The sequence below is a fragment of the Manis javanica genome, chromosome 16 (assembly GCF_040802235.1).
Source record: "Manis javanica isolate MJ-LG chromosome 16, MJ_LKY, whole genome shotgun sequence".
In the NCBI taxonomy this organism is placed as follows: Eukaryota; Metazoa; Chordata; class Mammalia; order Pholidota; family Manidae; genus Manis; species Manis javanica.
In genome coordinates, this window is record NC_133171.1 from 20049243 (window position 1) to 20073263 (window position 24021).

The 24021-nt window shown below is 43.9% G+C and overlaps 2 long non-coding RNA genes across 2 annotated transcripts in view; one reads left to right on the plus strand and one right to left on the minus strand.

The window, feature by feature from the left end:
* Positions 1–626: 626 nt before the first annotated feature.
* Positions 627–24021, minus strand: part of LOC140846879 (uncharacterized) — a 29102-nt gene continuing 5707 nt past the window's right edge. The window contains exons 2-3 of the long non-coding RNA XR_012126374.1: positions 8356–8522; positions 627–746 (exon numbers count right to left, since the gene is read on the minus strand). This is a non-coding gene — a long non-coding RNA (uncharacterized lncRNA). The remainder of the gene's footprint in view (positions 747–8355; positions 8523–24021) is intronic.
* Positions 13033–16026, plus strand: LOC140846708 (uncharacterized). Its single transcript, XR_012126102.1, has 3 exons — positions 13033–13377; positions 14030–14282; positions 15896–16026. It is a non-coding gene; the product is annotated as an uncharacterized lncRNA (long non-coding RNA).

A 24021-nucleotide genomic window follows, 5' to 3' on the forward strand; every position in this document is an offset into this window, starting at 1 on the left:
CTTGTGGTGAAAACTTTTAAGACCTACTTTCTCAGCAACTTTACATATGCAGCACAGTCTTATGAACCAAGATAACCATGCTGTGCATTTCATCCCCCTGACCTCTTTATTTTATAAGTGGAAGTTTGGACCTTCAGGCCCTCTTTTACGCATTTCACCTACCACCACCAATCTGTTCTCTGGATCTATGAGATAACACAATATTTATGTTTCTCTGTCTGACTTATTTCACTTAGCATAATGCCCTCAAGTTCTTCTGTCCACCTTGTTGCAAACAGCAAGATGTCATTCTTTTTTATGGCTGAATAACATTTCATTGTACACACACACACACACACACACACACACCACATTTTCTTTATCCATTCATCCATTGATGGACACTTAGGTTGTATCCGTATCTTGGCTCTTATAAATAATGCTGCAGTGAACAGGGATGGACACATGTCTCTCTGAATTTGTGTTTTAGTTTTCTTCAGATAAATACCCAGAAGTGGAATTGCTGGATCTCAAAACTTCTTTTATTATGAGTTTTCTGATGACAAATTCTCTACATTTGTATTTAACTGGAAATCTGTTTATTTCACTTTGCTTTTGAAAACAATTTTTTTTTGCCAGATTCAAAACTTTAGGTTGGCAGTTATTTTTTTCCTTATTTGAAAAATGTCACTCTGTTTTCTTCTGGTTTCCAATATTTCTGATACATCTTAATATTCTTTCTGAGATAATTTTCTTCTTTTCTCCCACTGAGAACAAATAGAGAACATGAGCAAAAATTTGTTTGAAGACATAAGATAGATACCAAGATACTGAAAAATTATAGGGCCAAGATCTGGAAGAAAGGGGAAGTCTGAGAGTGGGGCTTAGTATTTGTTATTATTTTATGGCTTTCTCTTGGAGACTGTCAGTTTCAGAAGGGGCCGCTGAGAATTCAAGAAGAGCTCTCAACTGGCTCATAAATCTAGAAGGCCAAAAACATGGAGATCATAGTCAGCCAAGGACAGGGAATGCTTTGCTAACCTCACTTGGGCTTTGGGTTAGACCTCAAGGACTGTGTCTTAGGAGAATGGGTAAACCAGAAATAGACTAGTTTTGAATAATCTCAATATTTGATTGGGTTAAGGTGATCCTGGATTGCTATAGTTTAGACTCGCCTGTAGAGGCAAATATAAGTCCCTCTGGAAGAAGATTATTCAAAACCTAACATTGTCTTCACTATTTTTCAAATGTAATGTTTCACACTCACTAAAAACTGATCAGTCACATGAGGAGATGACATAATGACAAAAACACAAGAGAAGTGATACAAAATAGAAATACAATAAATACATCTACAGATAACAGAATATCAGGTCAGCTTTTATATGTTCAAAACAATTTTGAAAAGCAGATGAGAATTTTGAAAGATGAATGGAAAACATAAGAACTAGAAGATAAGTTCAGAAGTAAAAAATACAATAGCGGAAATTAATAACTCAGTGGAAGAGTTTATTAGCAGATCAGATTCCAATGAAAAGGGAATTAAGAAGTGGAAGATAAATCAGAATTGAACTACCCATATTGAATCCCAGAGAAATAGCAGTAAAAAAAACCAGAAACACAAAATGAGAATGTGAGACACGGCATACAGTGAAAACGTCAGCACCTGTATTATTGGAGTTCTGGGAGAAGAGGAGAGAGATGGCAGGCAGAGCAACATATGAGGAGAAAATGGCTAATAACTTAAAATAAAGCGTGAATGACATCAAACCCCAGACTTAAGAAATACTAAAAACTTTGGGAAAGATAAATATAAATAAAACCAGTTCTCAACATATTAAAGTTAAACTGTTGAAAAACAAGAAAAGGAAAGGAAACATCTTGCAAGCCCCCAGAGAGGAAACAATAAAAGGAACAGTAGCCTTTTCAACAAGCAAACAGTGGAAGCCAGAAGCCGGTAGGACGGTATCTTCAAAGTTCTCGAATGGAACAACCAACTAACTGCTGGTTTTGCAGGCCTCGCTCAGACATCTGAAGCTGCCTCGAGGTGGTTCTGCTCCATCTGTCTCCCGATCTCTTTTGGGTCTAGCAGGCTAACCGGAGAATGTTCTCTTGGTAACCAGAGAGCCGGAAGGCAGCAGATACATGCAGGCACCTTGTATGCTTCTGCTCCTGTCACAGTTGTTAAGATCCCATTGGCCAAAGCAAGTCACAGGACTAAACTCCTACTCAAAGAAGGGAAGTATGTTCCGCCACCTGATAGGACAGGCTTTGGAGTCACGTGGGAAAGTGCGTGGCTGCAAGGAGGGTGAAGAACTGGAACCACCAGGGCAGTGCACACAGGTGACCAGCGGAGAAGAGCTGGACAGGTGGATTTTGGCTGCCTGTTTCTCAGGACAGAAATGAAGGAGGACTACCTACCCCCATAATTCTGGCTGTTGTTCTGACCAAATGGATTTGGTCAGGGTATAAAAAGTGATTAACACTCTTTCAGTTTAAAGTTGCAGGAAGCACATGGTTCACACCACAAGTGCTTTAACTAAACTCTAAGAGCAACTCCTTTGCAGGGCAACAGTTAAATTAAATCAAAGGAAAACATTCTGTTTACTCTTTAAAACAAGGGAACGGCAGTAAATTGGGATGACGAAAACAATTAGATATGGATTTGGGTAACAAGAATGTTACTACCAAAAAACACTATGTAGAATTAATGAGAAGATTTAAAATATATATACAAGTTATTCTTTCCCAGGATTAGTATTATTAAATTGAACCTATAATCTGAAAAAAATATGGCAGAGGAAGCATAAAAAGTGATTAGCATTTCAGTGTGTTAAGACATTGAGACCATTTCCCCCTCTATCCAAAAGACAGAAACAAGGTAGATTCCAGGACATATGGGGCTGAGTCACCTGTACTTGCTAATGTAGCAACCGCTCAGAGGAAAATGGCCAAGGCAGGAAGAAATTAGCTAGAATAGCCCTTGGCGGATGTCCTGGGATTAGAGGTAAAGCCATGTTTGTGAAACCAGCCCGTGATGTGCCCTGAACAGTAGCCACACATTCCCCCCCAACAGCCTGTGCTGGCTGCCCAAGCATAAATTTGTTTGGATTTGTGCTCTCTTTAAAAATTCATGTGAATTTTGTTTTCTCTTGCATAAGAAGCACATATTTTTTTTGAAAAAAAAAGTGTTTTAACTATTCTTAAGGTAATATTCCAGATTTAGGAATAAGTGCTCTGAGTATTTCCTGGTGCATGAAGTTACATCCTTTAGGATTAGATGGTTCTGTTTAAGAACCTCATGCTAGAGTATTGACTTGGGGTCAAGAGGACTGGATTTGACTCTTGTCTTTGCCCCCAGTTCAGGCTGATGTTGGAGAAGTTACTGGAACTGCCTAGACCTGCTTCCTTGTGTGTAGGAGGGGATTGGACGAGCCCATCTCTGAGGTTCCTTCCAGCTCCGAGTCTCCAGTGAGCTCTTTCAGGTCCTTAGCTAAGTAAGTTCAACTTGGCATTTACCTGTGAGCTGACATTCCTTTTGAGCCCCTCCACCATCCCTCAGGCATGTCTGGGGCTCATTTTGATGATACATCCTAGAGAATGAGAGCTAATTCCTTCACAAGCTCGTCAGACAGATCGGTAGAGTCTCGTTCACGTAACACCTGCTTGGTTTCCATTCTAAGACAGTCGAGAGGCAGCAAAGAGTGATCAGATAGGAAGGTGTGTCCCCTAAACAATCAAATTCAACACAGTGGTAGTGGGATTTTTTTCTTTAATATGCCAAATTAACACACTTTTCCTGGGGAGATTGGTAGACTTTGACCTATTAACAGATGTAAGGTTTTCTGTTTTTGTTTCTTTTTTTTTTTTTGTCTGATTCCATCAGCTTTGAAACTGAGAATAGAAATGAGACACCTACATGAATAAAACAGCAAGGTGGCTTTTGGACACTTAAACTAAACAAAAGAAATTGAACCTGGGAGTGAATTACTCATTTATGGCGTCTCCTGTGGAGCCACGTCTGCTGGTATAAGGTGGGCCTGCTGCCTTTATCGGTCATTAAGGCCAGTGGGGAGAGCTCTGGGATGGTTCTGGTTTAGGGCAATGGTGAGTGGGCATAGGGGTCATTTGGCCCAAAGCGCCCCCTTGGCTGAAGGCATTCCGGAATCCAGCTTCCGATAAGCAGGGGCTCTCCTTTTCATGAGATGATACATCCAAGAGGCAGGGACAAAATTAAAGTGAAACACGGCCAAAGCTCTTAATTGGCTCTGACAAGAAGAAAATTGTGAGAAGCTGGTGGCAGCACGATTTCTTGCACATGCCCAACAGCCCTGGGATAGCAGCAGCAGGCACGGGGCATCGGGCAGCGTCTCTCTGCCAAGGAGCTGGAAATGTAGAATGACCTAAATGGGCTCATGCATTTCTGGGTTCTACTGTTGCTGCCCAAAAATCTGCAACAATTCTCATGTAACCTTGTTTAATGTCATTTAAATAAAGGTCACCTTGAGGCTGAGGCAATCTCATAGATGGAAGTATTTCACCATCTCAAAAGAATTCTTAATAGGGTTTTTACATTTTTCATAGCACACATGCACCATGAAACATGTCTTGTTATTGTGTATCTGTGGCTCCAGATTTATTTAAACACAAACTCATTGTTGTGGCGTAGAGGCGCATCCCATATGGAAAGCATTTATATGGACACACACACACAATTTGTTTCTTGGTATAAAATCAGTTCTGCCATAGAGCATTTTCTCCTAGTCTTGTAACTAGGAAGAAAGGGTTAGGTTTTAAGAAAATCTCTCCGGGAAAAGGCTAGTCTCCCTGGCAGTACTTTGCCCCTCTGATCTATGAAGACATGGTGAGTCACCCATGTGTGGACAAGAGGGAATACTGCGGCCCACCGTTAAGGAGAGATCAAGGGTCCCACCACGGAGAGTCAGAGGGCATCGGAGATGTGACCATCAGGCAAAAGGCCTGATGGGGCAGGGTGGCTACTGGCTTCTTAGGCGGGAGTGCCTGCAAGACCGGAATGGTTTGAATCCTAAGATCACTGATTGCAGACGAGGTCCAGATTGGAATTCCTAATAGGAGAGGGGTGTCCTCTGAGCAGTCCCCTTTCAAGGCTGCACAACAGAGCTCTTTCAGAATCCCACTACCCGCCTCCTTCCCCTGGTTCCTTCTAGTTATCCAGGTTGACCAGCTGCACTCCTGGCTGCACTCTCCTCCTCAGCTGTGTGTCCTGTGCTTCCAGACAGATTATTCCAAGCCCGCTCTCATCACCTGCCATAGTTTTCTCTCCCCTCTGAAGCTAACCACATCAGCCAATGCCGTCAATCTCTTACCTAGGATGGGCGCAACTGTCATTTCCTCCATTCCTATCCCTGGAGTGAAAAATGCTAATGGCAATAAACGCCCAAACCGAAAGCCAACCGAACCCAAAAGTAGGTCAGGACTGGCTCTGCTACCCTTGTGCAATTTTTAGCCTCTTCTTGTCTCATCCCAGCCCAACAAAATTACCATTTCCCCAAGTAGCAATTTCAGAACATCATTTCTTATCTCAAATCCTGAATCTACCCTGAGCCCATTGCTCTCAGCCGAAGACACAGGTTCCTGCTTCATGGAGGCTAATAAAGGTCACTGCGTGGCCGTGAATTCCTTCGGGTTTTCTCCCTCTGGCTCCGTCTGTAGCCATCTTTTCTTTTTCCACTCAGAAAGTCATTTTTCTCCAAGGCTTGTCTTTACATGAACTCTCGATTTTAAACCATCTCTTTTTTAGTACTTGTTTTATCAATCATTTTTTCCCTTCTGTATTTTCAATATCCTTATTTAATTCTTCCTTCATGCTGTTTACACACTCAAATCCTTGCCATTATTTTAAAAAGGTAAAAATCTTCCATATGCATTCCTATGTTTATCACATTATTTACAGTAGCCAAGATATGGAAGCAGCCAAAGTGCCCATTAGTAGATGAATGGATAAAGAAGATGTGGTACATATATGCAATGGAATACTACTCCGCCATAATAAAGAAAGAAATCTTGCCATTCGCAGCAACATGGATGGACATACAGGTTGTAATGCTCAGTGAAGTAAGTTAGAGGAAGACAAATACCATATGATTTCACTTACATGTGGAATCTAAAAAACAAAACAAACAAAAAAGAAATAGACCCATAAATACTGACAACAGACTGTTGGTTATCATAGGGGAGGGTGGATTAAATAGATGAATGGGATAAAAAGGTACAAATTTCAAATTATAAAATAAAGAAAAAAAGCACAGCATACAGAATATAGCCAATACTATAATATCTTGGTATGGTAATGAAGTGACCAGTCACCGTGGTGAGCATTTAGTCATGTATATAATTATTGAATCACTATGCTGTACATCTGAAACCAATAAAATGGTATATCAACTATATTCCAATAAAAATAAATTAACCTGAGAAAAGTAAAAACCTCTGCATCTCTTCTTTCTTCTGTGATCACCACCAGCTTTTCTCTCTCTCTTTACTTTCTCACTTAACAAAATTCATATTTTCTGCTTTCGCTTCCTCATCTGATTCTCAGCCCCCCAGGGGCCTTGCATTAACCTTGTCACAGTAATGGGAGGCATTGTCAATGGCCGCACCTGGATTCATGTCCCTATCAACCTTCTCAATGGTGTGGGAGAAAAATATCTGTGTCCTTGCTCGACAGATTGTACTGAACACCGTTGTTACCAGGTAGATCCCCACTTGAGGGCAGAGGCACTTGTTCCCGGCCGCTGGGAGTGCAGCCTGCTGAGGGCTTGCCCCAGAGTTCTTCCCAGTAATTGCTCTTAATTGAAGGGAGCCACTGCCCTCAGGGTCACCTTCCTCTCCAGCGGCCCCCTGCATTCGCTGACTTGTTAGTCTGGAGTCCATACAGGGCCTACCAGCCTCCATGAAGGGCATCTTTGAAGAGCCATCCAAACTTCAAACTTTTCCAAGAGATTGACAGAAGCCTTTGTTACAAGTTCATCGCAAGTTTAATTTCTCCAGCAAGAGAAATTCTGCCCGTCCTGTTTTCTTGCTCTCCCCACCAGCTGCCATGTCTGGGAGCCCTTCCACCACAGACTTCCTTGAGCACGTGTCTATCTCACACCCTGTGTCCTAGGGAACTTGGCGTAACACACAGGGGAAACTGATTGTTTTTTTCCCTAGAAAAACTGGCCATAGCGTCAGGAATTCCTCTTAAGCAGGCTCCTTTGCAAGCACATACTAATCCAGGAAGCTTCAGTCAGGCTGAGAACAAAGAGAGGCTTTTGCCTAGGCAACCAGTGGGGCTGAGTCCTAGTGTCTAGGTCTTTTTTTCAGTGTCTTCATTTTCTAGAATAACTTTTATGCGGGACAATACTGGATGAAAGATTCTTCCTGGGAGTCAGAGTCAAATTTCTAGGAATAAAATGTTTAATGGCACCTGTGTCTCTATGATGGGCTCCCGTTTAGAGAAGCTGTACCAGTCTCTGTGCTGTTCCCCCTTTTTGGTTCCTGCCCCAACAAGTCCTCAAAGATACACTCTACGATGATAACTTTAGCTTCCCCAAGTCTCCACAATTGCACTGAATGAACAGCACAGAATTCAGTGGAGTTTCTGGTTCCACTTCGATCTGGATTCCCAGAATTAGTGGAAACACTAACGACTAAAAATATGCCATTTATTAGGATGACAGCATATATACTTTTTGCGTATTTTTAGAAGAGAGACTTCCCTAGTCCATTATCTGGGCTCTTTTTGTCATATTGAAGGTTCTGCATCCTAGTAAGATCTGTATGTTTTTCTTTGGGCCTCTGCAAGTAACTAAGGCTCAGAAGGTATTCATTCAAACTAATATTTTTAAATGCTCTCATTTTGTCTTTCTCCTGTGAAAAGCTTTTTACTCATTGCCCTTTCTCAGCCTGCCCTTCCGGGTCCTGAGGGACGGCGCTCATAAGCCCTGTTGACAAGGACCCTGCTCATCTGTGACCAGTTGCCCCAGGATCCCATTCAGCCTCTACCCCTCTTCAGAGTGCTTGCTCACGTTCCTTCGCACTTGCGGAATAAAGACCCTTTGCTCTGAAGCAGAAGGAACCTAGAGTATTTCCAGGAAGGTCATGACGTTTACCTTCAAGGCCCCTCACACGCACTGGCCTTTTCTAAGACTGTGGGAGGGAACCCTAGTTATCTATTCACACGGTCCTTGCAAAATTAGCAAAAATAAGATATTCTAACTACAATTAACAAGACACCTCTCTCTTTCCCATGGTATTAGGTGGTGATGGGTGGCATTTTGTGGATCTAGCTTAGAGCAATGTCTATAAACATTCAGTGGAAAATGTTGATGTGGGAGGCAACCACTTCCATACCTTGTTGGGTTATTGCTGGCCATTCCGGTGTAGCAGTGGCTCCTGGGGAATCCTTCCCCTGGCCACTCTGCGGACTCCCTCTGCACGCTTCCTTGGGCACCTGGCCCCAGAAATACATGAGCAGTGGAAGAGAAACAGGTCTGAAGAGCATGGAGCTAGAAGGTAGTCTGTGGAAAAATTTTCCAATTACCAAATGTATCAGTTCTCATGGATACGTAGTTAAAATAGAAGCTCTCCATGGAATACACTCTAGCTGTGTATACAATTACCCATGCACTACACATTTTTTGTCTTTTTCTCTGCAATTACAGGAAATAATTTGTCAGAGTTTCTGGGTTTGTAAGATTTAAGCCTGTAGCAGTACCACAAACCACAGGTATATTTGTATGTGAAATCACATGCATCCCAGCTGTCAGTAAGAAAGAGCAAGCTTCACCAAACCCTGCTAGGAGAATGACAGTTGTTCTTGTGTTTGCTCTGTAGAAAGTGTTACAAAATCCATGTTAGATGCAGAGTATACAGTCAGAAAGCACAGGAAGAAATATTGGAGACATATGTCAGGCAAATAATAAAATAATGTTCTATTTTTGGATTTTTGTCTGCTTAAGTTTTGAATTTGTAGCACTTCCTTATACCTGATTTTACATTTGTAAGTTGTTATCATGCTGTTAAAACAGGGCCTAAAAATTGTGCAAGCTTCAACCCCTATAAAACTTGTATCTTCTTCTGGCCAAAACAAAGCATAATTTAGTGTCTCAATAAATTATCCCAACACAGAAATAATTCCTATTAATTGGGTGCTCGTTATGGGTCTGGCATTGTTATAGGCACTTTATGTAATTCTCTTATGGAACCCTTCAGACAACCCTCTGGGCCAGTATGGTTCTCAGGTTAATGGGTTACAGAGACACTTAGTAGTTTACTCAAGGCCATTGCAGTTCAAGCTGGTTCCGTCTCATTCTGAGCCTGCGCGCCACCCAGCGGGCTGTGCTTCCGTGACCCCCTGTGTTGCGTAGTTTGGCACTTAATTACATTTTTGTGCATGTTGCTTGCCTGCTACTCTGTATTCTTGCTTCTTGACTCCAGCTCTAAGTTCCTTGAAGATAGAGAATGAACCCGGATTTCTTCTATCTTACCCTCAACACTTGGCAGAGAAGTGAACTTGGGGTAAAATCTCTTGAATTCTTGACTACCAAAATAGATTAGAATTTCACATCTGTCTGGAAAATGCCTCAAAAGAAGTACAAGAACCATCGCGGGAATAAATGGAAAAAAAATAGTTTTCTGCCTCAGTACAATATGCTATCACATGGCACTGAGGTGTGTGTTGTGCGGAAGGGGTGGCGGGGTGGGGGCAGAATCACTGATGTTCAATTAAAAATGTAAAAGGAATAAATATGCAGTTTGAAGCTACAGGTAGGCCTTGGATTTCTATTCTGAGCCGTCACTGCACACTGGTGAGTACATGTGTGAAATGCTAGTTACCATAGCAACCAGCACAGCAAGATTTCCCCCCTTTGGTTATGAATCCAAATCAATAAATGTTTATAAATAACACTCTAATTGGCCAAAAGAAGTTAAGGCATAAGCCAGAACAATCCTTCTGTCCTGTGAATGTGAGTCATAGATATGTTGGCCATAGTCCAGGGGCAGAAAAAGGCTATCCATGGCATAAACAATTGGCCACATCATTTCTTTGCAAGAGTACTTAGGAAAAGCCCGCTGAGTGAAAAATCTATTTCATATGCTCAGCGGCAACAAGAATATGAAGTGTGCCCATCTGAGGGGCATACAGACAAGCCTGCAGAAATCACAGAGGCTGGGGAAGAAAGAGAACATTGATGTCACTGGACCTAAATGGCTGTACCGAAGTTCCAGTGGTGTAGGCAGAGGCATTATCCTGCATCCATGGATTATATGTTCTCTGCGATATGCCAGCAGAATTCATACAGAAGTGGAATTTAGTATGAAGAGTCCCGAACAAAATCAAATCAGGCCACCGACTATTGTAAGGATTCTTTCTATAGCATTCCAGACAGATGGCCAAACAGCCTCTCTCGAGATATTTTTAGTGAAAGGGAAAGTCGTCTTCCTCTAATCTCTATCTAGTAGCTGTTACATTTACTTCCTGAGCCAAATCTCCTCCTACTGTCATCCCTTAAATTCTATCCATTGGTCTTAGTTTGTTCTTTGGCACAACAGAGACCTAATCCATCTGGTTTGCTTTGGCGACAGCCCTTCGAACCTTCAGAGGCAGCCACGGAGTCTTTCTTTAGTCTTATTATCGGTGTGGTTCCAACCTCTCTCCTTTCTTGGTTTCTTTCCTCAGAATGCGCTTGACCGTTCAGTGTTCTCAAAATGTGGACTCCCAGAATGATCTGGTCAAACCCTCTGATGTGGGATAAGATGTCAGCGGAGCTACTTCTTATTTTTTCTGTCTATGGACATAGCTAAGTTCATGCTCAAGTGTTTTGTTTTGTTTTATAGCCACATTGCACCATTGGCACAGATTAAACTTCTGGTAGGTTAAAACACACAGGGCACCCCCCCTAAAATAGGAAGGAATTAGATAAATATTTCTCCCAGGGAGAACCAGCTGCGATAGGGATCCCTGGCAAGTCACTAGCCCGAGAAGCAAAAAAGGAACAGCCCTTCTGATCATTTTGGCAAAGATTTTTGCTCACTGGCATAAAGTGGAGAAGTGACTGTCCACGGGATGCGGTCTGAAGGGGCTTAGAGAAGAGCCACCTGCCCCCAAATACCTCATTCATTCAAGTACCGAATTGGCTAGAATTTGGAAACTGTAAATGTCCCCTGGCTGTATTTTTTCCCCTAAAGGACGTATTAAATGATGAACAGTTTAGAGTGAATCACATTAGGTGATCACATTTTTTTTTCAAGAAAGAATCAGTAGAAAAGCACTAGATTTGGAGTTACCGTAAGTGTTAAATAAAATACGGGAAATCGTTTAGATGCAGTCGGACGCAGTAGGACGCAGTAGGATGCTCTGAAAGCTTCTCCCTTTTGCCTGGGGCCAGCCCTGTCCCATCGTTCGTGCTCTCTAAGGTGCTGGTGATGGGGTGTCACGTGCTCAAATGTGCACCAGCGAGAAAAACAGGAGGGTAGGAGAGAGGCCACTGTGCCGACAGAATAAGAAGTGGACCTGAAACAGCAGGGGATGGTGGGAACATGAAACAGGAAGGGGGTGGCCATTGCTCAGCTCAGGCCCTGTGTTGGCAGATCTTTCCATTTTCAGAATCTGGAAGTTTATATAAAATCTTCTAGTTTCGGAATATCAACCAATCCACTCTCAGGAGTGAAACAAAATCTCTCTTGTGGAATCTAAAAAAGACAAATGTTCAGAAGCAGAGAGGGCAGCGGTGCTGACCAGGGGTGAGGGAGGGTGGGGGAAATACAAACTTCCAGTTACAAGATGGACAGGGTTGGGAATCCCATGTACAGCATAGTGATTATAGCTAATAATATTGTATCACATACTTGCAAGTTGCTAAGAGAGTAAGTCTTAAGTGTTCTCATCACAAAAAAGAAATGGTAGCCATGTGACCAGATGGAGGTGGTAGCTAATACTACAGGGGTAATCCATTCATTCATTCATTTTTTTTTTCTTGCATCAAATTGAAAAGTCTTTAAAATACATTTCTTGACACATTCTTTTTAGCATCATTTTTCTTTAAAGAAATTTGTGTGTTGACCTTGATAATAATTAAAAACAAGAACTGGAACTCAAATATCACTTAAAAATAGGACCATTGATTATTACTATCTGTAAGTTTTTGCAATATTCCTTTTGATTATGATGGAGTTATTTTGTCTGATGACATAAAATGAGAACATGTTATGGCCAGAACAAGGCTGGCTCTTTGGGGGGTCTCAAGATGTTTCTACAAACACACTTATGCAAAAGTTAGCAGATGACTTTGTGTGAAATGTAGGCAGTTTTCCACTAAGAAATGAAATTCTGGGGATTAAACAGAGGATGCCTCCTTAAGGGCACTGCACATTTTAATAACATTTCAGTTTGAAAGACAAAACTCCATTAAACTCAGTAACAGGAGGGATGTGTCAAGTCTCTTCTTCCCTAGGCATGGCGATTTTCCTTTTATCCACTTTGGAACAATTTTAAGTGCTCTCGCTTCGTCGGACCCACTTGAATTTTGCAAGCCTGCAATTTGGGGACACGCAGTCATTACCAGCACTGCTAACAAGGAGCGCCTGGGAGCATGGCGTGCAGTGTACTGAGATCCATTTCCCTCTTCAGGGACTTACTGCTGTGCAGGAACACCGCTGCAGGGTGTTGGCTAAGGGCCGTGAAAGGCTTACACCATGTGCCCTGGTGGCTGTCCCTGCTATCTCAGCCTGAGCGTAGGGCCTTTGGGCAGCTGGTATATTTAGGGAACTGAAGCCAACAAATAGGAGTGGGGAGTAGGGACCTGGGGGGCATGAAAGAAAGAAGGAAGGCCAGTCAAGGTAGCAAGACTGAACAGATTGCTCCTGCTGCCAGCAGAGACTGTCCTGCTTAGCCCCCTGTGGGTCCTCTGAGAAATCTTCTAGACTGTTCTTCAGAAGAAGGAACAGGGTAGTATTCACTCCTTGGTTCAGTTTCCCTTGCTCAAGGATTGTTCTGACTGTGTTGACTCTCTCCTGTCGCAGGCCTGTATACATGGCAGAGGGGCTGCATGGTCTCTGCAGGTACCCCAGGTAGAGAGACCCAGCCTTCGACAACAGGAAGACCACTCTGCTGAGACGAGTGCATCAGACTGCACCTGACTTAGCTGGCTTCCACAGCAACGCGCAAAGCACTTCCATCTACTGACACCTGCAGGCCTTGGTGCTAATGAAAGAAATCATCGTGCAGGCAAATAAGCTCAGAGGTTTCGTGATTACCTGCTCTTGCCAGGAATGCGGTGAACACTGCAGTGGACACCTGCACAACTCTTCCAGGCTCAGTGAACCGGCCCTAAACCAACATGTGTGTCCACAAGATGATTTTATAGGCATGAGGTACCAGTCAAGCCTTTTGACAAATGGTGGGGTGGGGTGGGGGAGGTTTCCTGTTCCTTGTGGTGTATTTGGTGGCATCCCTGGCCTCTGCCCACTAGATGCCAGCTGCTCCCCCTCTCCCACCGTTCCAGTTGGGACAACCAAAAGTGTCCCTAGACATGCCCTGGGGGGCATCATGGCTCCAGGTTGAGAACTACTGGTTCAGAAGACCCAAGGGGAAGCAGGGTTCTGGGAATATGATGTAAAAAGTGTCTCATGGTTTGTAGAGACTTTGAATTTTCTTTTCCTGGAAAACCCTTGAAGTCCTTATTTCTAAAATACCGACCTCCCTGCATCCCTGAGAATCAGGCCACGGCGTGCAGGCTTTGGGGCCAGGCTGCTCGGCTCCAAATTCCGGCTTCGCCAGCTGCTAACTGCGTGGCTTCAGGTGGGTCATGGGCCCTGAGCCTTGGCTTCCTCCTCTGGACAACGGGGATACGCTAGAAGCTGCCTTGAGGGAGAGAATCCACGCAAAGCCCATAGCACGGTGCCTGGCACTTTGCTGATACTCAGTATATCTTGGACACACACACACACACACACCCCTCACTCACAAACAGAGCAGTTGAGGCTTTCTGGCAGAAAATATGGTAACATCTACCTTTTTTTGCAGGACTAAAGGAGATCCACCCTACTGTGAGGCATTTAAGACCAGGGACATAAACTACCTTTCACAGTAAGAGGAGAGGCAGTATTTAAGAACAAAGCAGACGGGCGCAATTTCTGTGCTCTTGAGAAGCCAGGTTAAAACATTCACTACGGGCCTGCCGTCACTCCTAATTCCAGGCATTATTCCTAATCCCGTTTACAGCCATCTGAGATGGACGCTACTATCCCGAATTCCACAACAAAGCAAAATTCAGAGGGTGAGTCCCTGACTCCAGGTGGCAGCCCAGCTAAGCCGCTGACTCAGGCGTCTCCTCCTCACCCAACAGGCGTCAGACCCTCCAGGGAGGCCGCTGCCGCGATGCCATGCCGATGCCCCGTGGAGCATGGGCAGAGAGAGGCAGGCGGAGGGGGGCTGCTGAGAGGACCCGGGAAGTTTAGGCTCGAGGAAGTGCCAAGAGTGACTTCCAGGAGCTCTTCTGTTAGCAGAGGGAGTCGAGATTCCCTGACGGACGGTATCCCTGGGCTTCCCTGGTCTCGCCTTTATATTTGGGGGACGGGGGGGATATTGGGGAGGGAGAAGAAGCAGGTGTCAGACACTGGGCAGGAGGAGGTGTGTTGGGAAGAGGTGCGCCTGCCATGGGCAGTGGGGGGAGCTCTCCCTGCTGCTGCGTGTGGGACCCAGCCGAGCGGCCCTTGGAAAGGCAGCCAGGGAGGGGCTGGGTGCCAGAGGGTGGGGAGGCCTAGACGAAAAGGCCCGAAGCCAGAAAGGGCTCCGAGTGCAGCCTTGGCTGAGAAACCGAGCAAGTATTTGCAAACAAATGTGTACGACAATAGATGGACTCACCAGCTTGATCTTCCTGATACGGCCCATTTCAGCAGACCCAGCAGGCACAGGACTAAGGGGGGAAGCTCCGGGGGTTCTGGAAAAAGGGGCACTTGAGCATCTTCACCTCCTTAGAAACAAACATACCAATCTCTGACTTCAAGCGTCTTGAATACAAATCCAGACCTTAGAAAATAAGCAGCCATTGATAAACTCAGGGCAAACGTGGCCTCGCTGGCAGGGAGCACCTGGCTTCCAGGCTGGGGTGGGGCGGGGCAGCAGCTGAGGGTGTTTGGACCATATTCCCCTTTTCAAAGGCCCCTGGGCCAGCTGGAGGCTTTGCCAAGGGCCCCACTCAGGCCAGCGGGGAGTTGAAATAATCTAATTTTAATTATGTGACAAAAGGATGAAGAATCATTTAAAGGTCTGTCAGAAGGAAAAATGGCTCCAGTCTGCCAGGAGTCCTCAGGTGGTAATAAAGAGGTGCATGGACTAAGTGCTGGGCTTGGGGTCTTAAAAAAATGAAAGTCACATATTAACCAGATTGCACACAACGGAAGCAGAGAGTGGGCAGCGAGGGGACCGTCCACAGCTCTATCCAATAGAGACAAAGGCACCCGAGCCGCTCGGGACAGTCCTTCTAAATTGTTATTGGGGTTAAGCAGTCTTCAAAACCAGGCGAGGCGTCTCCGTCGCTCTAACGCCAAGCAGGAGAGCGTTTCTAGGGAAGCAAAATCAAATGGTTCACAAACCATTTTCGAGGACATTACCTAACTGGGGCTTCAAAGACTCTCTTGTCCAGTCTTTTAAGTTCTTAGTTCTCTGTCAAAGGAGTTGATTTTGAGATCCCAGTCTGCTGTACTTTACCACTGATTATTATGTGTATAAAAATGAAAGATGCTGTTTTTGTCTGAGTACCAGGTACTGGAGCACTGTGCCAAAGTTCTGAGAACTTGTAGGTAGGAGGTCAGTTTTCTTCTGATCAGGGGTCTTGAACAAAAGATTCTTGGGGCCTAAAGCTCATTCCCGCCACTGCTTATTTTCTAGGGTCTGGATTTTCTATTCAAAACACTTGAAGTCAGGTGAATAAATGAGAACTCAGACTTGAAATCCTCAAGCTGATTGAGACCAGCGGCTTCTTCAAATGTATCGCCACACCTGCCTCAAAGTCAGTGCCGAATTCTGCCCCGGCTCAACCCCAGGTCGAAACAGTAATGTTGACTGAAAGGCTGATCACAAAAGACATCAGTCAGAAGATCCCGGGCCCCTCGGGAAGGCGGGGCGAATAGATACAAAGTTGTCTTGCCTCCTGATGTCGCTTTCCCCCTGTCCTTGCGGAGCCACGACATGGGAAAGCAGCCTTCCTGAGCTGGTTTCTAAAGTAGAAGCCCCTAGCCTTCCTCCCTCCGAGTGGTTTTCCAGTAAGAAGGGTAACAGCAGCCTCTCCGTTCCCCCGGGGGACCGTGTTAGTCGGGGGAAGGCTGGGTTATGCTTCAGGAACAAATAAAGTTCAGGTGCTCAGTGGCTTCACATGACAAAGGCGTCCTTCTCGCTCCCACCCCAGCCTGACGCGGGCCTCGCTTAGGCGGCTCTCTTCCAGGCAGTGACTGTGAAGCCTGGCTGGGGACGGCTTGGAAGTCCTCCCCTTCTAATTCTCTCACACCCCGAGGCTGGTCCCGAGTAACCTCTCTCCACAAACAGTCGGGGCATTTTTCTGGTAACTCATGCCTCTTTTCAGTTCCTCCGTCTAGATTCCCTCCGGCTGGGGGAGGGACTGAAGTCCAGTGGACAATACAGAATTACCTGCGGCGGTGGGGAAAGAGGAAAAGCTATGAATGGTAATACTAGCTGCGCTAATCATTTGTGCCCCCTTCCATTAGCCTGCCTGCAACCCCTCGGAGCATCTCGCATCCCCCTGGTCCTCATCAACCCGCCCCAGGGGCCCACTTCTTCAGGAACTCAGCACCACCCAAAACTGGAGGCCAACGTGAAGTCAGGCTCAGGGGTGCCTTTGAAATAGCAGGAGAGAAATGAAAACTTTAAAGAGGGTGTAGAAATAATTTTGAAAAGGAAATTAAAATCAGAATTTCTCTCAGCACAAACACATCTATTTTCTACTCAATTGTGAAGAAAAACCTTAGTGTGTGTTTTGGTACCTTCCGTTTCCATTACAGGTTCCCCCCGCTATCTGAAAATTGAGTGTTCCTATCAAAACTTCCCTAAGCCGAAGCGGCATACAAGAAGCAATTGCCATTAATTTATATGGAAAAGTTTGGGGGGCACTGCCAGACCCAAAAGGGGGGCTGATGAGAGGACCCGGAGAAGTTTAGGAAGGAGGCATTAGGCTCGAGAAAGTGCCAAGAGTGACTTCCAAGAGCTCTTCTGTTAGCAGAGGGGGCCGAGGTTCCCCGACGGAAGGTATCCCTGGGCTTCCCTTGTCTCGCCTTTATATTTGAGGGGGGAATAAATTGGGAAGGAGGGAGAAGATGCAGGTGTGTTGTAGGCTTTTCTGATACCCTAGAGCACAGCTTGCTAAGGGATGCACAACATAAATAGTAATAAAGCACAGGAGCTGAGACACAGAGCTGTGGCTTCCAATGCTGAGGGGCCGAAGGGGTTCCGGGGAGCAGCGGGAGTGTCCTGGGCTGCTCTCGCTGCCGCCTCTAGAAAGGGCTCACTGCAAAACAGGCCCTCAACACCATTTTCTCTTTTCACCTTTGCTCATAGAAACAAAAATCTTTCAGATTTCTTTTGGTTAGCAAAAACAGGTACTTGGGTAAGTCTTTTGTAAAAGTAAAGGGATACCTGTAGCCCAAATGAAGGAAATGGAGTTTTCCTTTCACATTCTCCAGTTGACATATTGGTGAATTTAGTTCTGATCACCTAATCTCACAAAGAACCCCTCTGACTGTCCGTCATGGAATGTTGTGGAATGGGGTGTAATGTGACGCAATAGGGGGTTCCTGGGTGGTTTGGAAGCAAATGGAGCCCTCTTTGGCGGAATGGAAAGCAATAGAACGTGGGGGAATGTTGCAGAATGGAGTGGAATGGGGTGTAACGTGATGCAATAGAGAGTCACAGTCCCTCACAGATGGCCTTCGCCAGCCAATTCTGCTCGCCTCCCAATCTCTGTAGGCCCCCCTTCCTCGCATATCTGGTGCCAGCTGACTCCTTACCAGGGTAAAGGTCGCGCACTCTCAGATTCTAACTGTCCTGCTCAGTAGACCTCCACCTCGGCTGCAAACTGGGATCGTCTGGAGAGCTTCGACAAGTCCCACTGCTCAGGAGCCCCTCTAAGTGTCTAGATCCGTAACTCAGCAGGTAGGATCCAGGTGCCAGCATGCCGTACAGGGCCCTGGCCAATCACAAGAGGAAGCCAAGGCTGGGAACCACTGCTCTGACCCAACTTCAAGGCGTGTCTCAATTCTCCAGCAGTGCCCTTGAAATGGACAGATACCTCTTCCGTTCAGAGAGATCCTTGGAGGGCTGATGCAAATGGTTCCCAGCCCACTCTTCAAGAAACACTTTCCTCTTAGGGTTCAAATACCAAGTCACATCGTGCTGCTGTATCCTTGTACCCATTTAAAACATTTGGTGAAATAGGAATTTTTATACATATGTAAAAATAGAGACAGTAGCATAATGCATATTCTGGTCCTCTATTGCTGCATAACCTCTCACCCAAAATTCAGTTGTTTAAAACAAAAGCGATCATGTATTTTGCTCATGAATCTGCAATTCAGGCAAGACTCAGTTGGGCAGCTAGTCTCTGCTCCATCTGTCTTCAGCTGGAGCAGCTCTGTGGGGACCGGCTGAGTCCCTTCCAAGGTGGCTCGCTCACGTGACTGGTGCTGGCTGACAGTCAGCTGGGATTCTTGGCAGGGGACCTTGTTCCTCTACACGTAGGCCTCTTTATAGGACTACTTGGGCTTCCTCACAACACGACAGCTGGTTTCCAAAGCAGGAAATAGTAGCTGCCAGTTGTTGAAAGCCTGGGCCAAGAAACTAGTGCAGCATTTTTTCATATTCTGTTGGTCAAATCAATCAAAAGACCTCCCCAGATTCCAGGGTAGAGGACATAGGCCCCTCTCTCAGTGGAAGAAGGTCGATCTGTGGCCTAATCTACTACAATAGACTTCATGTGCCCTCAACCCAGCTTTACTTATGCCTGCTTTTGAAAACTGGCCTTTTCTTCTTTCTGAGGACCAGAAGTCTACGTTAATTGCCTCTTTCTGAGTCTACCCGACACCAGCTGACTTCTCTCATGCCGTCTTCCCCACATTGGTTTGGATCTCAGAAACCTCACGGCTTTGGGTGTCCAGCCTCTGCTCGTCACCTTTGGGACCCCCCGGTTCCGCCCTGTACAGCACACCCCCAGGACCCAGTCCACCTTGTCTGAGCAGCCCCACTCAGCCTCCGCAGCCCCTCCTGGGCCGGTTCCGGGGCTTGTTCTCACCCCACAGGCCCGCTCCAACAAGCTCGCCTTACGCACTGATGGCCCCTGCTCGGCCTTTTGGCCATCAGCTCTTGAGGTATCTCCAGACTTTTCCCTCACCTATCTTTCCTCCTTGACACCCTTCTTCACTCAAATCACAGAATCTTAGAATCCTGGAGCAGAACAGCCCATCTAGATCCCGGCCCGAGCGATACGGGCAAACAGATCGGTGCTCCTTTCCCCAGGTTTCCACCTGCTGCCCATTTGAATTCCGGGAAGAAGATTTCATTTCATATTGGTAAAAGGACCTTCCCATTCTTCCCTTCAGAACATCTTTTCTCTGAAAAAAAAAAGGAGAAGAAAAACTAACTTTATATCCCTAGATAAAATTAGCTAGTGGGTGAAATTGGGTGTAATGGGATAGAAAGAAATAAGTCCTCATGTTCTCCCAACATTAAAAGAAAAACCTATTTTCGGACTCTCTGCACACACTCACGTGTCTGTGTGCTCGTTGTGTTCTCTCCTGAGCGGCACTGACGGTTCGGTGGCAGCCAAGCAGCAGGACTGTTTTCCTGCCACACTGTTAGAAAGAGGGAGTGTGTTTCTGAGACAAAGATAACACAGGTGTGGGACTGCATCTTCTAGAGTCTCAACTAAAAACTACAGCAATCAAAGCGAGCTGCACGTACTTGCTTCCAGATTAATGGAGGAGCAAAATGGGGACAGAGGGGTACATGGGGAAAGGGGAGGAGGCGGGCATCAGGCAAACGAGAGGTCTTTGCCGTTGACTTTGTCTTTCCAGCTCTGCAGGCCAGAGGCGAGCTCAAGGCGGACTGGACGCACAGACAAGGGGTCTCTAGGTGTTGGGGAAGAGAGTTTACTTAATTAGACTTTAAAATTATGATTTAAAATAGCTTTGTACTCTGAAAGTCATTGTGCTGTCACAGAGCCCCGTTTCTTCACCCTCTTTATGACCTCTAGGATATACGCTCAGAAGGCTCGGTCCCCTGAGCAGAGTGGGATATACAGTGAGTACTCCATAAATGCTAGGGATTCCTTATAACTACAGCTGTGTGTACACAACACACACACACCTCTGCCTCTCTTGAGATTGTCCCAATTTTTAAATTACAAAACACGAACTGAGTGACTATTGTGTGTGTGGCACTATGTAAATGGGCCCTGGAGATACAAAGTCACACACACATGACCCTCGATCTCAAGGGTACCGATAAAAATCTAATTATTTCAAAATAGGTTAACTGGAATGATTGTTACCTTTTAAAACGTACTTTCAAATTCAGGAAGAATAATCATATTACTTATTGCTCAGTGACCCTCTCTGTTCATTTTCTTTAAAAATTTCCTTCTTTGTTTCAGGCTTTAACTTTAGGGAGTAAAAATCATTTTCCCTAAACAGCCCCCTGTGTCATGCCCCATGTGGCCTCTTGGTTATTTTTATAATATAGGCTCAAAGAAGCATAGCCTTTCAGAGCTGGAAGGAATGCTGGATGCATATCCCTCTCCAATTTTCTCTTTGAAATGTGTGTTGTGTTACTTTCCACTCCGTTATGTATATTGTGCAGCTGTTCAAGTTCTGAATGTGGGGAAGGTCACTGGTATAAACAGGATACCTTACCAACAGGGGAATGTGTTCCTAGGACTTTGGGAAGTGAGGGGGCTCATACTGCAGGGACCAGTCACTGTCACTAGGATGGAGATTTACTGTTCCCCTCGCTGCTTAGGCAAACAGAAGGGTGAAAGGGATTGTGGAGATTGAGAGGAGACTGAGAGAGGACCCGAATAAGTGAATTCCCCTGCCAAGTTATGTCCTAAGATTGATTTGGTGTTCCTAAGGTCCAGGTCCTTGGAAACAGCCTGGAAAAAAACTCTTAATAAGCAAATTGGCATAATGCCCTTGGTGGTATACAGGCATGCCTCCCAATATGATTAGCCGACTTTATGAATGAGAAAAACATAATCTAAGGTGTTAATCATATTTACTGTGATCTCTAGCAGTAGAATATCTTCAGACACCTGGCATGTACACAGGTTGGCTAAATAAAGTCAAGGTCTATATTAATTTCACTGTAATTTTACTATCATGTACAACATTGAACAACATGGGTTTGAACTGTGTGGACCGCTTATATGCAGTTTTTTTCAATAAATGTATTGAAATATTTTTAAGAAATTTGTGACAATTTGAAAAACATTTTCTTTTCTCTATCTTCCTTAATTATGAGAATGCAGTATATAATACATGTAATGTACAAAATATATGTTAACCAATTGTTATCAGTTAAACTTCTGGTCCACAGGAGGCCATTAGTAAAGTTTTTGGGGAGTCAAGAGTTGTATCATAGATTTTCAATTTCATGGCGGGTTGGTGTCCCTAAATCCTGTATTTCTCAAGGGTCAACTGCATTTGAGAAATATTATCTTACATTTAATGTATGAATGATAGGAATATGCAAATAGGAAATTTACAATGGAAAAGAGCAGCATATTTAACCACATAATAATAGACAGCATCCATACATTCACTTTTTCAACAGACATTTAATTGGCTCTCACTTTTTGACTAGGTCTTTGCTCAGTAATCAAAGACCTGCTCTGCTTAATCATTAAATCCCTCTACATTGAAAAATAAAATGAAAACAAAACACAATAAGGGGAAAATATTTTTATGAAATTGGCAAAGTGCTCTTAAATGTATTATATAAAATTCAGTAGAATATAATTTGTGATACTAATACAATGCCAAGCTAGATTAATAAGAGGTGAAAAAGCTGGCAAGAGAATAAAAAATTAACACATTAAAATCTAAATGGAAATGGGAACCAAGAAGACTAAATGGGAACCAGGGCACTGAAACCTCTGGTGCCCGCAGGGCATTTGCTAAGCCAGGTGACTATAAGCTTCGGTTTTGAAACTCCTGATGCTGAGAGAACAGATACCACAGCCAGGCTGCCCCTAAGGTGGGGCATCTCATAGGACCCTGTCCTCTGCTGTGGACATAAATCGTGTCCTCCAAGTTCCAGTGGTGAAGCCCTAGCTCCCAGTACCTGAGAATGTAACTGTGTTTAGATGGAGGGCCTTAAAATAGATAATTAAGTTGCTTAGGGTGGACCCTATTCCAGTCTGTCTGGTGTCCTTATAAAAAGAGGAGATTATGACTTCAGTCCAGCCACACTGACCTTGTTGCACTTGATCTTGTTCTTCCCTATTCCTAGGACACTATTCACCAGATATCCACATGGCTAATGCCACTTATCTCTCTTAATTCTTTTCTTAGCTGTTATATTTTCAACAAGGCCTACTCTTAACCACCCTATTTCATTGGACCCTTTCAACCTATCCCTGAATCTCCCTATCCTCTCTCCCCTCCTCCACTTTTCTTCATTCCATAGCATTTTACATCTTCTAACACACTGAATAAGACTTATGAACTATATTTCATTACTTTTTTATCTCACTCTCCTAAAACTTACACCTCATAAGGGCAAGGATCCTGATTCATTTTGTTGATGTTGAACTGTGCCTGGCACATTGTAGGTGTTCAATAAATATTTGCCAAGAGAATGAATGAATGGAATATGTAAATTCCTACAAAATCAAACCTGTCTGTATTTTTAAAAGGACAATACATCACACAAATTAGGTTTGTCTTAAGAATACAAGGTGATTTAATATTAGAAAAATCAATTGGTATAATCCACAACATTAAATTCTTACAGAATTTAATGAAAGATACATTATATTATTTTCTTGATAAATTAAAAAAACATGTTTGATAAAATTATGTACTCATTTATAATAATTTAGACATAATTTTAGCAAACTAAGATAGGAGGGAACTTTCTTATGTTCATCAGGGTATCTAAAAATTCTAAAATTAAAATTGAAAGCTTTTCCTTTGGGATCAGAAAAGGACATCCATGATCACCACTTCTATTCACTAAGCTGGAATAGTAAGACGAGAAAAAGAGGTAAAAGAGGTGTGAGATTGGAAAGTAAGAAACAAAACTGTCATTACTTATAAATTATATGACAATGTATATAGAAAATGCAAAAGAATACAGATAAATTATGAGAATTAATAAAAGTTGTTGAAGCTGATACAAAATCATGAGACATTTATTTGTACTTTATGTGCTAGCTACAAGCAGCAGCTAGAAAATGAAGAAAAAGGATACTTTTAATATGAACATGTAAGCATACCTAGGAATAAATCTAACAACAGATAAGCAGAAGATATCTATTAGATAAGAAGGGTCTGTTAGATAAGAAGACCCTTATGGAGAAAATAATAAAACTTTATTGAACATTGATTTAAATAAAGAGCTATACCATGTTCATGGATTGGAAGATTTAGCATTACTTAAACATGTTAATTCTCCCTAAATTGAACTATAGTCTTTTCAATCCTAATAAAAATTAAATCATATTATTTATTGAAGTCAACTCACTGCTTCTAAAGCATATGGACATGCAAATGATAAAAAAAAGACAAAACACTATTGAAGAAAAATATAAGGGTGAATTTATCCTCCTATATGACATAAAGCTATAGTGATTAGATAGTGTGGTATTGATACAGACTGATGGAATAGAATAGAGACACCAGAAACAGAGACATGCTCATACAAAAAGTTGGTATGTTACCAGGGTGGCTTTGCATACCAGTGTGGGAGAATGGACTTCTCAAATGATGTAGCTGGGTTAAGTTAGGTAT